The sequence below is a fragment of the Rhipicephalus sanguineus genome, chromosome 6 (assembly GCF_013339695.2).
Source record: "Rhipicephalus sanguineus isolate Rsan-2018 chromosome 6, BIME_Rsan_1.4, whole genome shotgun sequence".
NCBI lineage: Eukaryota > Metazoa > Arthropoda > Arachnida > Ixodida > Ixodidae > Rhipicephalus > Rhipicephalus sanguineus.
The window spans coordinates 53,844,676-53,861,139 of NC_051181.1; the positions used below are offsets into that span (position 1 = coordinate 53,844,676).

Below are 16,464 nucleotides of genomic sequence, written 5' to 3' on the forward strand. Positions count from 1 at the left end.
ACATGCCAACAGATCAAGACTGAAAGAACACTTTTTACTGGACAAGACTCCACACACAAAGTATTGAAGGTGTGCCAAGCACGTTACCCCCCTTAGGTTAATAACTAAATTGAACATTGCAAAAAAGCTCTGAGCGAGAGTCTTAATGATTAAATGGCTGCAAAAGAACAACCTCAAAGCTAAATGTTTGAAAAGTCAGCTGTAAACCAACCAGTCTTCATTACACAACTGGTACAAAAAAAATATGAGGCTTCAATTTTTATAAGGGGGCTAAACAATAAATAAAAAAGAGAGAAAGGTGTTCAGGAAAGTGCAACCATTGCATGCCAGTCACTACAGCAAAGCATATGTGCCCAAAAGAGACCATCAGTGCGCTGCAGCTTGCGCTAAAAGGTAAAAACTTCGCGAGAAAACTATACCACAGATGGCATGCAGGCTGATGTCACCACGCTGCTGTCAGGACATATTCCTGAATATGGAACTGAATTCCACTGCCTTTCAGCAGCACGTCGAGCGAACATACATATTCAACAGCAAAAAACATGATTACTAACGTTGCATCTTTACAGCCACACGGTCCATGTATTAATTGACCACACGGAAAGCAGATCATAAACCATCAGCACTGCATTTGCATGGTGTGTTTCAAGTGAAAAGTGTATGTTTTACCTTTGCTGCACAAAAATGGAAGCAGGGCCATCTTTTTATAACGGCAGAAAAGTACAAAATCTTCTCTTGTCATGTGAAATGGTCATGTTTGTCACTGAGGAGCGGTGTCGTGAGTTACCATATTTACACAATTATGTTTTTAACAGTGGAGCTGTTTAAGCCGCCCATAAACTGTTCAACGTGAACAAAAACTTTGCGCTACGTTGACGTCACAACGCGTTGCCTAACAACCGGTGGCACACCTGCGCGCATGCTTCGCTAGCTCATACACTGCTCCGCCACCAGCCCACCTGCCTCGAGATTGCGCGCAACGACTCGGTCTCGCCAACATGTCGTCACGGCCAACTGCGCATGCGCTCTTTCGTTCTGTACAAAACCGGCGCGCGGTGCCAGACGCAGACATTGAGAGACCAAAGGAGGTTCGCACTGCCCATGAGGAAACTGCTTGCGAGGAATCGCGACGCGCTGCCAAGCAAGACTGCGGGACTCGACTCGTCTAAAGTAGTCCACGACTTAGTACGGCCGAACGCCGAGAGGCGACTGTGCTGGACTTGACTGAAACTGTCTGGGGAACTTGGAAACCTCGTGGCGGCATGGCCCTTAGGCAGACATAAGTCTACGATTCATGGGTGGCACAAATCTCAGTGGCGCATATATGAGAGACCTTTCCTGGTTGGTCACTATGCAAGATCATCGCTACTTGTTAGGAGAGAAGCTGTCAGAGCTTGCACATGGATGCTGTGCTCCAATATATGCTCACCTTAACTGAAGGCTAAAGAACTTTCAGTGAAGCTGGCATGCCATGAGAAGCTTTTAAAGCACGTCATGCACAGGTGCGCAAATTAGTGCAGCACACTCAAATTTTGCATCGTTACAGGACATTAGTTTGCCAGGAGCTACCACTACAGTAAAAGGACGAAGTTCTCACTCCTGTGCCACTGACTAGTGCAGGTACCGGACCTACCTCGCGAGACAAATCGGCAATGCCAAGAAAGCGCCAATCCTTCAGCATGTGCCGCCAAACTACCGTCGGCATGTACCGTCGTCACAGGACCATGCAGTAGCAAAAATATGTGTGCTAACAAGCAAGACTGATGAACACAAACCCGCTGTTACTAATTTTATTCAAACAGAAAACAATTCTGAGGAATCACGTCTTCTCCAGCCGGACTGTTATTCGATGCATAGAAAAGGACGAAGGATTCAGCAATGAAGCTGGACTGGCTATGAGTCATGTAGGCCAAGCAGCCAGGTGTAGACCTGTCTCCTCGATACTGGAGTTCTACATGTTCAGAATACACCTGACAGAAGAAATGCAGGCTGGGGTCAGGTACTGTGCAATTCTAACGCTGGGATCGAACTTCAGCTGCTCAACGTCTGTATAAATAAGCCTTTTAAGGACTTTGTCTCAGGGGAGTACGAAGACAGGCACTCCGAAAACAGCCAAGTCGTACCAGCAGGGTACAAGAAGGGTGTTAGCCTACATGGCCACGAAGGGGATCGTGAAAGCATGGAAGAAATTTCCACATTCCACTGTGTTGCACATGACTACAGTGCTGCCTGTCAAACAGCAATGACTACATGCAATAAAATATGCTTGCAGACAGAGTATAACCAGAGTCATTTAATGCTTCTTATGGTAACGAAACTGCCGCGTCAGTTTCATATGGAGCCAGCGGCCGCCGCCAGAGGCGCAGCTGTGCTTGAGAGGCGATGCGAACGCTGCTATCGCTGGGGCTGTGTGTGGGACAGCCTCGGTGTTTTAACTTTCTAAACTTCCGCAACGGTCGCTTTGCTTTCGCGCTTTTACTTGAAGCACTCGGCATGCATAAATACATTCGAAAAAACGAGCACAAAACATGCAGCTCGCGGTGGAATCAGCCGAAAAAATACGAATATTCGGGGATTAATGACAGAATACCAAGGTATAATTACGAACGCCGTAGCGGGGGACTTTGATTTTTGCACCTAGGGTCCTTTTAGGTATACCTAATTCTCGGCGCACTGGAGCTGTTGCATTTCGCCCCCATCGAAATGCGGCCGCTGTAAGCTCCTTTCGTCTCAACAGTACCACACTACGATAGGCACAGCTTTTAACATTTCCGTCAAGTTCCGTGCATTCGCAGCAAAGTGCCAGCGGTGCCAGTTGTAAACATATGCAAAAATGCGAGCTGGTTCACGCTCATTCGTGTGACTACGGTGCGGTCTAAACAGGGCGTCGGCGATGCTCGGAGCTCTTCAGAGGACGATTCGCGTGGTCGTTTGCAGGGTGGTCGCATTGTCGATGAGTGAGATCGAGGTTTGCACTTCATGAGATACGAAGGAAGTCCTTCAAAAATCGTTGGAACGGCGTCAGCCTTCAGCGTTGGTTCGTCGCGTTTCAGGGACACGGAGTCGCCGTTGATGTTAAAGTCATGCGCAGTGACAATGTCCGAGGCGTCGAAATAGTTCGCACACACAAGTGTATACTTCGACTCAAAGTTAAAAATCGCCACTTTCCTGCCGTGGTATGGCCCTCTTCCAGTTCTTGCGCTGCTGCTTATCTAATGGTAAAGAAAACAAAGACACCTTTGTGGTTCCCTCGTAGCCGGAACGGCACCCCGGCACGCAACATCTGTTAGCCATCCTAGTGCTGAGACAACGTTTCCGCTAACTTAAAACATATCATATCCAGCAGCTTGTCTCGCACTGCGCGAGTATTTCAATACGCAGACGGCGCAGACGATCGCCTCTGTGGCGCAGCGGCGGCGCGTTGCGGCATTTTCGAGCAGCGTATGAAGCTCGCCCATAGCGTGACGGCGCAGTTTCGTGACCATAAAGAGAATTGAATGACTCTGTTATAACGAATGGAGTAGCAACGCTGAGTACACATAGGTACCTCACGTTGCAAATTTCTTGCGCAGTCTCCTCTTATACGTACTCTACTGTGGCTGCTCTTAAGTCTCTAGCTTGTGCTATAATCATAGCACTAATTTTCTTTCTTTCTGAATCCCCCCTTGCATTATAATCGTGTAAATACGGCAAAAAAAAAAAGACGTTTTTTGCAGCACCTAGGCTTCGTTTTTCTTAGCGTGTATCCGCATGTGGCGTGTTAAGCTGCAGGTTCGTGTGAAATGCTTCTTGCAAATGCTGCACTCGACCGTTTTCTCACCTGTGTGAGTGAGGAGGTGCCTTTGGAGTCGCCGCAGTGCAGAGAAATTCTTGTCACACACGGAACACGCGAATGACACTTCACCTGTATGCACCCGTTCGTGGACATCCCGGTTTTGTTCGTGGACAAAAGAAGCCGGGCACGTGCGGCACTTAAAAGGACGCTCAGATTTGTGCGACAACTCGTGGGCCTCCAGCGATTCTTTTAAGGCAAACACTGCGGCACACAGGCTGCACTTGTGTCGCTTCTCGACTGCGTGAAGCTGCACGTGGCGCTTCAGGTTTCCCTGTTGCGAGAACCGGTGGCCACACACGTGACACCTGTACGGTTTCTCTCCCGTGTGCGTCCTCTGGTGATTGTCTAGAGTCTTACGATGAGTGAACACTGCTGGGCAAGCGGGACATGCAAACAACTTCTCGCCCGTGTGTACGCGCGAGTGTCCTACAAGCGACGACATTGTGTGAACCTGCGGTGACACACGTCGCACTGATACAGCTTCTCACCCGTGTGCGTTCGCTTGTGCTGTGTAGTGTGTCAAGCTTTGCAAATGTTGCTGGACAGAGAGAGCATTCATACGGCCTCTCGCCCGTGTGAGTACGTCGGTGGTGGATCAGTGGAGTTCGCTGAGTGAAGGAGCTTTCGCAAATGTCGCACTTGTAAGGCCTCTCACCAGAGTGCGTTCGGAGGTGTAACCTAAGCAGGGATTGAGAACTAAAGGCGGCCGGACACGAGGAACAGGAAAACGGCTTTTCCCCCGTGTGTGAGCGCATGTGCTTGACGAGTGCCCCTCTGCCGGACAATGTCTTCTTGCAAACGCGGCACCTTCGTGGCCACAGATATGGCATCGTCAATTTCATTGACGCCATCATCGTTGATAGGGACGCTGAGTCGGCTTCGTCGTCGGTGGAATGCGTGATGCAGGTGCCCAAACCTGCAGCACGCGCACAGCTGATTCTGGCAGAGCGTCTGAGGGGCGGCGTTACAGTGCACAGTCTTTGATACCTTGAATTCGTCATCTTGTGTTAGTCGCACAACTTGGCTAGCCCAACTACACAATAATGATGCCACCTAGCCCAGTCATGGCAAAAAAGCGTGCCGAGAAAGAATGCCGCCTTATGCTTGCAGACAGACACAGTGTGTATGAAGGTGCTTCTGTGATCCAGTGACGATCCTGCAGAAAAAAAAAGTGGTTTGTATTACCAAAAATGCATGTAGAAGCAGTCAAGATCGCACTCACTCACACAAACTCACAACAGCCGATAAAAATTGAGCATCTTCTTGCACACCAATTTAGTATCGCACCGGCTTTGCACACAACACATTATTATAAGTGGCTCTTGGTGTTTTGGAGAAGCTTTTGGAGCAGGACGAATATGAGTATGGCGCAGAAATGTTCACTTGAAGCAGGATAATTTTTTGTTCCTAGGGTAACTGTAGTTTGAAGCAGTCTCACTGATCACAACCGGGCAGCAATGTGCGAATGGAACAAACGCAAAATAAAAGTTGCATATTTTAGAAATAAGTGTATTACTCATTATATAATGCTCTTGTTCAATTTACCAAACGAAGCAAACTTTAACGCGTTTTAACAACAAACCATGAAAAAACAGCGCTAGTCCTGTGTTCTTTCTTGTCCGCGTCTTCTTCGCGCTGTTTTTAACCATGGATTCTTACCAACTGGCTCGCATTCACTCGCTTTTATGTAACATTTATAAAGTGCCTTTTTTATGAATACCAGTTAACGTTAAATACCACCGTGAAATACAATTTATTACCGCAGAAAAAAAAATGTTCCACGAATCACCAAATTAAACAAAATGCGTCAGTAATAATAACTAAATTGGTTATTTTTGCAGAATCGTTCCGTCTTCAATTTCTGAAATAATAAATGGTTGAAGTGGATTTAAAATATATGTACACCGAGATGACCATGGGAAGAGGACTGATTAACGAGCTCCGCGCTCCCACCCTGAACCCTGTGACCGCGAAAGTAGTCAGTGGTTGTTTATCAGGGGAAGTACTTACAAAAAAAAGGGGGGGGGGAGGAAGAAGTAATCATGACCGCTATAACTGTGTAGCTTTAGCAGCTGAGACAGGAACAGCAAAAATCGCAGGATGCAGGAAGAGTAAAGGTTAGGGAGAGAGAACTATTCGCTCGCTGCAGCAGACGCGTTTGCTAAAGCAGCAGAGAGGACCCCCCCTCCCCCCGTCTTTCGTTGGGCAAAGAGCGTGAACGGGCGCCGGTAAGGGGAAGGGGGTGGCTGTGTCGCTCAAGCAGCAAACAGTGAACTTTGCCAATGCCACCTAGAAAAATAGAGGGCGCTGACTTTGCTCACAAGGACGCCGACGTGAGTGCTGGCGCGCGCCCTATCTTGACAGACATCAAGAGTGCTCGTATACTCAACGCTCACTTCGCACTGAGACGACAAACAGCACGAAAACCGCTTCGCTCTCTGGAGTGGCCGTATTCGCTTCAGCCAGCGTGAAAGGCCTATTCAAAGGAAGGTGGTTGTCCCGAGGGGGGGCTGCGTTACTCAAGCAGCACTGCGTACTTGAACTGCCGGGCGCGGTCGCCCTATCTTGCCAGGGACCAGCCCACGGCTCATACCTTTGGACGTCCTGTGTTCTGATCGTTTAGTCTTTGCTGAAACGTTAGACAGCCCGATAGACGCTTTGCTCGCTGCAGCGTTTCCTTCAGCCAGCGTTCCGTTGAGTTACACAAAATTGGATGCTGAAGGAGTAACTGCTAGCCGTTCTTTGTATATCATTACAATTTATTGCTATCACATTCATTGCTTCACCCTTGCGGCGAAACTGTGCTTTTCTCTTTAATGTGGCATTTCTTAAAAAGCAAGAAAAAAAAATTAAGAGAGATTCTCACACCATGAGCTATAACGGACCATGGCCTTACCACAAGCGACGACGCCACAAGTGAAAGATACCTGGATGTGTCAGTGGAAGGCATCACCAAAAGGTGCTTCGGGATGAATAAAAAAGGACATTCGAAGGGTATGAGAGCGTTCCCTCCGTTGACATGCGCTTCTACGGACGTGACGCATACAACGCTTGATGTTTCATATAAGTTTTCCGAGATTATTTTCAGCAATGTCCACAGACAGAAGTGAGACATTTTGGTGGCACACACACAGTTATTACTGAATATTGGCGTAATTATATATCCCTACTGCGCTTGAAACGAGCTACCAGTAGCGTTTTCGGAGCAGACGATGTCAGCCCATGAATCCATGCTGCTTGATCGCCACCAATTTCCCTTGAAGTCTCTCTGCGGAGAAGTGCGTTTTGCGGTTGAGCAAACTTGCACAAGAGAAGCTGCATCGGTTGTAGCTTAATTGAGATGCATGAATGATCGCTGTTTTGTCACCTGAATAATTCTTGGGCTGTGGATGTTGTGCGACTGCAGTGGCTCCATGATAGGGTTTCACACATTTTGACCTGCCGGCAGGGCAGTTGCTAGTGATAGGTGCCATCAAATCCGAGACTCTGGCGCAATTTACGCCAATTTTATCAGGACGGCGCAGTAAATCCCTTTTGGCGCAATGTGGCGCAGGAGTGGAATCACTGTATGCTGAAGGGGTGTTGAGTTGTTGTGCTCGTGCTTTTTTAAAAAGACAAGGCGTGCATTTGCACTGACAGTGACAATAGACACCTCTTAATTTCTGCTGCAATTACATGTTTACTAGAAGCATTTAGTCAAGTGAGAACTCCCTACCAGACAAGTCATCCCAGCAAACTGTAGGTGCATGTCTCGCCTTAATTACGGATCAGCTGCAGTGTTTGTTTTTTCTTAGTGCTATGTCACTTTGATTAAGAGTGAAGCTGTTTAAACTAGTCGTAATTTGTGCTTGTGGCCTGTCAGAAAACTATCATCAATGGGGCATCAATGGGGCCTCAACCATGCCATAAGGAAACGAACGACTGTGCGTGTAACATTGGCCGTTTCAAACTATCCTAGAATGCCTACTGCAAGTTGTTAAGCGCCCACTATGCCATAATTCTTTTTGCAAATCAGCGAAGGCTGTTTAAACTAGTCGTAATTTGTGCTTGTGGCCTGTCAGAAAACTATCATCAATGGGGCATCAATGGGGCCTCAACCATGCCATAAGGAAACGAACGACTGTGCGTGTAACATTGGCCGTTTCAAACTATCCTAGAATGCCTACTGCAAGTTGTTAAGTGCCCACTATGCCATAATTCTTTTTGCAAATCAGCGAAGGCCCCCCCCCCCCCCATGCGTCCGTAAGGCAACACGCGAACCTACGCAGCTGTTCACTTTGTTGATGCTTTTGCAGCTGATGATGATTAAATATGTCTGAGCGCTTTGCAATTGGTGGGCCTTTAAAACACTTGTGCAATTCACATGTTTTTACACCTGGCACGATTTTACGTTTCTGCCACGCAACATTACATGTGTTAAGGAGACTCCTTTCACTACACGACATTCATAGGGCACTTTTTCCCGAAGCAGTTTCTAGCAATGGCATAGCTCGGTGGTAGAACACCCGCTTGCCACACATGTTTTGGGTTAGATTCTCACCTGAACCCAGGTTTTTTAATATTTATTTTACTTGCATCTTTCGAGAAGATGATTTTTCACTCACAACCAACACTGACAACACTGACACCTGAATTTTTGCGAAACGAGCTCTTTAAGGCTATCGCGTTAAAAAAAAAGAAAGATCAAGAGAGAAATAAAGAGAAAGAAAGAGAAAAGCAGAGAGGAAGAAATAGAAACAGATACAAAATACAAGAAACAAAAAAAAGAGAGAGCAAGAAAGAATGAGAAACAAAGAAGAGCACCCAGCTACGCACTTCCTAGGGAACTGGAAAGGCAACGGCGGCTGCGAGAAGAGCCCGAAGCGATGGAAGCCCTACGCCATAGATAGATGTGCCCATAGATATATTAGAGGTGCGAACACTCAGTTCTCGAGTTTGGACATCCGTGCCGTGACTAACCTAGCTAAAGCCTAGCAACAACATAGTAGCAACCAGATCAGACTTCAGAATCATCCAGTTTTGCTGTTTGAAGCCTTGGGTGACTTAGTGCAAGCGTCGCCATTTCTGTTCCAATGTTTCCATTCCATCGTGTTTGATTTCATTATGATAGTCATGAAGTCTTGACAAGTATGTACATGTCATCAAGCACAAATGCTCACCTTGCACTGATACGTTGCACCATTTGGTAACATCCTGCACAAATTCCCACTCAAAGGGCTAGATGCAGTGAAATGAGTCTACAATCAACCGTGCACTGCATAACAAAGTGTTTCACGTGTCATTGCTGCGTTTCTATCTGAAGACTACTATTTGCCTGTATATCAACTGGGTAATTCCTGATCACACATTTGCTGCTCCACATTAAAAGTATGCACTGGAATTCAAGAGTGAGCATCTGGAGTTTCTGCACTTTATGCTATTTATGGCAGCCGCCTCCTGCTCTTTCACCCAGCGAAGTACGGAATCATACAGGTTTCTTTTTATGCTTGTGGTTAAAAGAATATTTAAAGTAGTGGTGACACAAAAGTTCGAACAGAATTTGACCGTTACATCACACTTATGGGAACATAGAGGTGCCACCTCTACAATATGAGCTACAAATACAGCCTAAAAGGTATGTTAATTGAGCTGTGAAGGTCGTGAAAGTCCCAAATCGAAAATGGATCCGAAGCAAAAAGTGACGAGGCCATCGAGCTGAGACCTTTTGTAAACAGCGTACGTCACGAGTTCTGGCGGGGTTACCGGAGGCATGTACGAGATGGACAACGCTGGTAGTGACACCTGATGATGCAGAGCCTAACCTGAAATCCACAACACTGCACCAACTTACCTGCTTACTGACTGTGTAAAGCATTGGCAGTGAGATAATTATCAACTCACAGCATTCGCATTGCTTTTTTTTTTTGACAAGAAGGGCGGCACAACTAATAATAATAATATTTGGGGTTTAACATCCCAAAACCACGATATGATTATGAGAGACGCCATAGTGGAGGGCTCCAGAAATTTCGACCACCTAGGCTTCTTTAACATGCACCTAAATCTAAGTACACGGGCCTCAAACATTTTCGCCTCCATCGAAAATGCAGCCGCCGCGGCCGGGATTCGATCCCGCGACCTTCGGGTCAGCAGTCGAGCGCCATAACCACTAGACCACCGTGGCGGGGCAACAGTGGCGCAACTGAGAAAACAGAAAAAGAAATTGTAGTTGGACAAAATGCCGCGAGATGCCACTACCTATCCCTCTGCTGCTGCTGCAGCAGCCGTCAACAGCTCCGGTAACCAGGTAAACCGGGCATCCGCAAACGTTAGGAAGTCTACCGACAAACTGAAGCTTTCTACTGCCAGAATCTTACTGCATAGTGGACAGATAACGCTTCAGCGCTCCGACGTGCGTACGTGGTAATGGTATGCCTTTAGAACGCAGTGTTGCTTGATCTAATACGAGTCAGTGAAGCGTACATCACGCCACTTACATGTTACACATACATACTGTTACAGAGCGTCAATGTTGTGATTTCACTGATTCCTTCCAATAATATCTGCGATTTTACGTCCCCCCCCCCAAAAAAAAAAGATATGATTATGAGAGACACTGTAGCGGAGGGCTCCGGAAATTTCTATCATCTGGTGTTCTTTAACATGCACTGACATCGCACAGTACACGGGCCCCTACCCTTTCACCTCCATCGAAATGTGATCGCTGCGACCAGGATCAAACCTGCGACCTTAGGGTCAGCAGCAGAGCTTCACCGCTTTCTTCGTCACTTCTCAACCTGCTGCTTTACAGATGATCGTAGCAAAAATGTTTCAGCACGCCTAATGCTGTGGCTGTTCCAAGCTTCACGGAAAATGTCGCTTCAGTTGGCCGGCGATGGCAAGAACAAAATCGTAGCCACTGGCGAGAGTCGCGAAGTGAATCGAGCTTTTACGACTGATTATTACACTCCTCCTAGCTCCTTCGTCCATCGCTGCACTAGATAAGCAACGTAGTTTGGCGATTGAGGGAACAATCACTCATAGCACTCAACACAGCAGACGAAACAGCAGCGCTGAAAAACAGCAGAAGCTGGGCAGTGACGTCACTGGCTCTCGCGGTCACCTGATAGCATTTGTTATAACGAGTAGGCCAACTACGTCACAGCCCCCCTACCCCCCGAGTGCTCTTCGAAATCTAAGCTGCCTTCGGTCGTAACATATGAGCATATAATTAAATATTCGTCTTACGCTGGGGCAAGTGAAGTTTCGTTGCCGCTATTAACGAGTCAGTAGCCACTGATTAAGAGCAAATAACAGAGGTTCACAAACTTTCTGTCACCACTCCTTTAATGTCACTCATCCTTGCTGACATGATATGCCAGCAAAGCTGAACACCATGGCAAGTGGTACTGCAAAATAAACGACATATACACATTGGATAACAATGCTGACAAAAGTTTTATTCAGGAGCATTGATTATCACTTTGTAACAAGCATAGTATATAGTAACATGTTGCACCAAAAGCATTAGCTCAACAAGTCCAGTGATCGACCCACAAAAGTTTTTCACAACCGCAACTTGAAACCAACAAAAAACATTGCATGCACAGCTTGAGTGTTCAAGAAAACAAGTTTAGTAAAGCTATGCTGCACAGTAGGAGTAGTTAATTACATCAAAATGGCAGTGCACAAATTTGGATGCATTAAAAAAAAGTGGATCACTTCAACATCTGCGTGTAAGCAAACTCGATCAAGCTACCAATCATGGTGATAATAAATTCTACAGAGTAATATGCAAGATACCATGACCGGCCAACATATGCCTGACCGTGGAAGTGTTCAAGTGTGCAAATTGTGCGAGGCAATTAACGTTTGCAAGTGCAAGATAGAAATGAGAGACAAAATTAAAAAGATCACGTCCTCTCTTCATTTTGAATGTATCTCTTGTTAACAATGAAGGTAAACAAAGGAGAAAGGAGACACTTGTTACTTGGAGAGAACCTGAGCCTCCCTGGTACATGGAAAACAACAAGGACATGTGGCCAAGTTCACTGAACATAGCAAAGCATCAAAGGTATCACAGAGTACAAGTCGTAATCTACATGAACATTAGTGCTGTACACAAATCATAATACATAGAAGGCAGGCCCGTAGCCATGAAGTTTTGGGATGTGGCACTTGCTGAAAACCTTGACTATTTGAGCAAAACGCCTATTTTCTTTATTTTCGATAAAACACCATGTGTCACCAAAATTTCGGGGGAGGGGGGGGGGGGGCAACCTCTGGCTACGGCCTGATAGACAGTTCCCTTATCGCTCAATTAGACAGTAAAACTCATAACATACAAGCACACAAACTACAGTATACAACGACAATTTCCTTAATTCGTAATTAACATTGCATCTCCTTTCACAATGAAAGTGCTACCTAATATCATGTGTACTACATCTTCTATTGTTACCTTTCTTTCGAGTATTTCTTGGATGAAATTAAAATCGTGGCTGTGCGTTTTGCAATTCTTTTTTCCTGCGGCTACACCTCCAGAATCAACAAAAAAATGGGGCTTTAATTTTCTTTGGTGGGAAGTATCAAACCATGATACAAGCAGACGAGTGCCAACCATCGCACACAGGGTCTGCACAGGTTTCTAAGGCCAAAATTCAAGGGTCTTCAACAACTTGCAAGGCCCTATCAGTAGTTTTTCAAGAATGTATAGCACCATCTAAAGCAGGAACCTTTAGCTATAACAATGTACCAAAACACTAAAGATAGTTTTATTGCAACAGAAATGAAAAAGAATGAGATGGGCAACTTCCAATCTTGATCACATTAAGTTACTAACAAGCACAAGACTTCAAATATTAATGAAGCAGTTGGAACACCTATTGCTTCAGTTAGGTAACGTGCTTCAGCTCACTCGTTTTTCTTTATTTCAGTCTTTAGGTGCATTGTTCGCTTTCCCTATTGTTACATGAGCAGTCACTAGATGACACCACCACACCACGGAGTGCTGAAACGCAAAGTATGCCTTCTCCCGGCACCCTCACGTTTGCCCTCTCATTCTCCCAGAGCAGCGAGGCAGCTCCTCGAAGCTAGACGCACGCAGCAATGTCGTGTCAATAAACGTGTTTCGTTGTTCTTCTGTTCCCATGCGGAAAATCGACATGGTGTCACAAGCAGGATACTTAAACCATTGACATGCCCGGTGACCGCAACAATATGAACAGGCTACCGCTGCCACCGAAATTCGAAGCAGGCAGCAACGCGGCAGAACAATAGTGCACATTCAAGCGAGCCTTCGTGCTCAACCCGAAAGCGACCGATGCCGTCGACGCATCCTCAGAAAGGCAAGTTGCTCTTCTTCTCACGATTGGAGGGCCAAATCTGCTTGATGTATACAATACACTCCAGCTTCGGAGAACCAACTCCAGCACAGCCACACCCACAATTTGACTTAAACCATGTGGTAGAACCTCTTGACGCCCATTTCTCGCCCAAGGAAAACGAAGTCTACTCCCGCTACATATTACACGCCAGAGTATAACGTACCAATGATAGCTTCGACAGTTTCTTCACGGATCTCAAGTTGAAGACCAGAGACTGCAACTTTGGGTCAGAAAAAGGAGAAGATGATACGCGACCAAATTGTCTGCAGAACAAAGTGTGCCTCACACACGAAGCAACAAAGCAACAGATGAAAGCTCTCAAAGAGACAGCCACACTCACGGAAAATAAACGCCGCACCTCAGCGGCGGAAGTCAACAAAGAAAGACAGCCAGCAGCAAGGAAAGCGATGCGAACATGCAATTATTGTGGAGGAAGTCACTGTCACATTTACAAGCTATGCTTGGTGTTGTGTATCAACATAACAAGGTTTATTACTGCTTATTAACATCGTGGAAAGCCACGGAGAGACCGTGCATAGCTTCGCCTCCGGCTCCGAGTGTTCGAGACGCGACCGTGCCCCCACCTGCCGGAACGCGCACAACATTCTCCCAAGGTGGCAGTGCCATCTACCCGAGCACATCACAACTGCATACACAGCACTTGGACATCACATGGTAACGAGGGCTTATAAGCCTCGCGTGTTGTTTGGTAAGGCGACATTCTAGATGAAAAGTTAACTTTGAACATGCGACATATGCCAGAGGGTCACATGGCCATGGGCACTGCTGATGACTGGAGCAGCTATGAGCCGGCTGGACGATTTAAACTTCTTAGACAGAGTACATCCGGACAGAAAATGGCTGCAATATCTGAGAGGATGCCAGGAGACAGCCATGAATCCAGCAAGCCTGCTTCACACTGCAGCTGGCAACCAACATACTCGGAACAAAAAGGAGAGAATCAACCATAGGACAATACAATCTTAGCGCTAGGGCAACAAAAATACTGGACAACTGGCAGGGGCTGTTGATTGGACGTATGCTCCATGATGTGCAGGATGGTGGCAAAAAACTGAACACTCCATTTCTCTCAAGGCCTCTCGAACTCAAAAGGAACATCACACTTGAGTTTGCCACTTTGGACACAAACACCCTTAAGTGACACAATGTACTTAAAAGAGTGGAGACACAAAAATTCGGACAAAATTTGACTGTTGCATCACACATTAATGGGTATACATAGGTGCCATCTGTACAGTATAAGCCACAAATACAGCCTAAAAAGTGTATTAATTGAGTTCTCAAGTTCGTGAACCTGCCGAATCAGAAATAGAAGCAAAAAGCGATGATGTCATCGAGCGGGGCCGTTTTGTAAACAACGTACGTCACGAGTTTTGGCAGAGTTACCGGAGGTGAGTACGAGACGGACAACGCTGGTAGCGACACCTAATGATGATGCACTGGTATGCCTTGAGAACGCAAAGTTGCCCGATCTAAATACGAGTCAGTACATCACGACGCTTACATGTTACACATAAACACTGTTACAGATAGCCAATGTTGTGATTTCACTGCTTCTTTCGTCACTTCTCAACCTAGTACTTTACAAATGATCGGAGCGAAAATGTTTCAGGACGTCTAATGCTGCGGCTGCCGCTGCCCCCAAGCCTCACAGAAAATGTCGCCAGAGTTGGACGACGATGTACAAGTACAGAATCGCAGCCCCGGCGAGATTCGCGATGTGACTCGAGCTTTTCCGACTGATTTTCACACTCCTCCCAGCTCTTTCATTCATTGCCGCACTAGATAAGCAACATAGTTCGACGATCGAGGGAACAAACACTCGCAACGCTCAACACAGCAGACGAAACAACAGCGCTGACAACATGGCAGACGCTGGCCAGTGACGTCACAGGCTCTCACGGTCACCGATAGTATTTGTTAACGAGTATAGGCCGACTACGTCAAGGGGCCACCGTGTGCTCTTCAAAATCGAAACTGCCTCCGGTCATAACATACAAGCATATATATTAAACATTCGTCTTGCGCTGGGGCATATGAGTTTCATTGCCGCTATTAATGAGCCAGTAGCCACTAAGAGCAAGAAACAGAGGTTCACAAGTTTTTTGTCACCGCTCCTTTAACTCTGCAGAGTGGAGAGATGTGGTGGAGTTTGTGGATGCACTTAAGTTTTTATGTGATGCCCCTGCAATCACAGGAACTGAAGAGTGGCCCTCACAGTCGTGTCACATTCTATACAGAAATGCTACACTACCTCAAAGGTTCCAAAGTCTACTAACTGAGGGTTTGCTAACAATCTTCCAATAAGATTCACTTTGCAGTGTGCCACTTTGATGCAGAACCCATGCTTCTTGAGCTGCACTTTGACGCCAATGTTCATCACACCAAAAGACCTTGCCACAAGACAGGAGACATTCAAGGTACTCTTCAGGAGCCCCGCTCAGCTGTGGATGCTCCATTGCATATGCAGACCATGAATGCCACCTTGTCTGCAATGCTTATGCGCACACACTTAACTTTCTTCTGCAAGCTGCAATCCAAGAAGTGCACCAATGGACAATGACCATCTTAAATGGTAACAATGACGTCATTTCAGGGCTAATGGGAGCGTACATGAATGCATTCGCGCTGCCACAAAGAATCTGGGTGCTTCCACTCTCTCTGAATGCACCTCTGTACCGTGGCTCCATGGACGCATAGACACAATTTTGCCCAGATCCTAGCAACAAGCGGCTTCACTGTAAAACATGCTACGAACAAGAAGCAATGCAGCTGCAACATATTTCTGCTGCATTTATTCTTGGTGAATGCTGACTACCTCATTTCATGTAATTGGTGCTGTAGACAAAACACTGGGCCATTACAGCAAGTGAAAAAGTTATGAAGTCATGTACAACACTGCAGTGTAGCTCATGGCCATTTCTGCCCCTCAGTATCTACCGAACATGAATAGCAGAGGTCCCGCAGTTTTGTGTTCGATATCCGTTGTGGTAGTGTTGCAGTGAAAATGTGAAGTTTGCATTGCAGAAGTTCTCATTGTAAAACCAGCCATCCACTTGAAAAGGATAGCCAGGCATCGTTAAAGCACCGAAGGGTGTGATCCGGAGTCCAATATTACATGCGACACCACATGTTCTAGCATGCAGCACATGACGATTCAGGACATGTGGGAAGGGCAGCCGAACGAACGAGCAGGTAGGCTCCAGCCAGGCCCAGAGCCCCCCGACATGTACGCTTGGCAGA

General features: G+C 46.5%; 1 long non-coding RNA gene across 1 annotated transcript in view; it reads right to left on the reverse strand.

Annotated features, from left to right (window-relative positions):
• Positions 1-4,335: 4,335 nt before the first annotated feature.
• The window catches only part of LOC119395789 (uncharacterized), a 78,810-nt gene continuing 66,681 nt past the window's right edge, over positions 4,336-16,464 (reverse strand). Inside the window, exon 4 of the long non-coding RNA XR_005184323.2 lies at positions 4,336-4,991. This is a non-coding gene — a long non-coding RNA (uncharacterized LOC119395789). The remainder of the gene's footprint in view (positions 4,992-16,464) is intronic.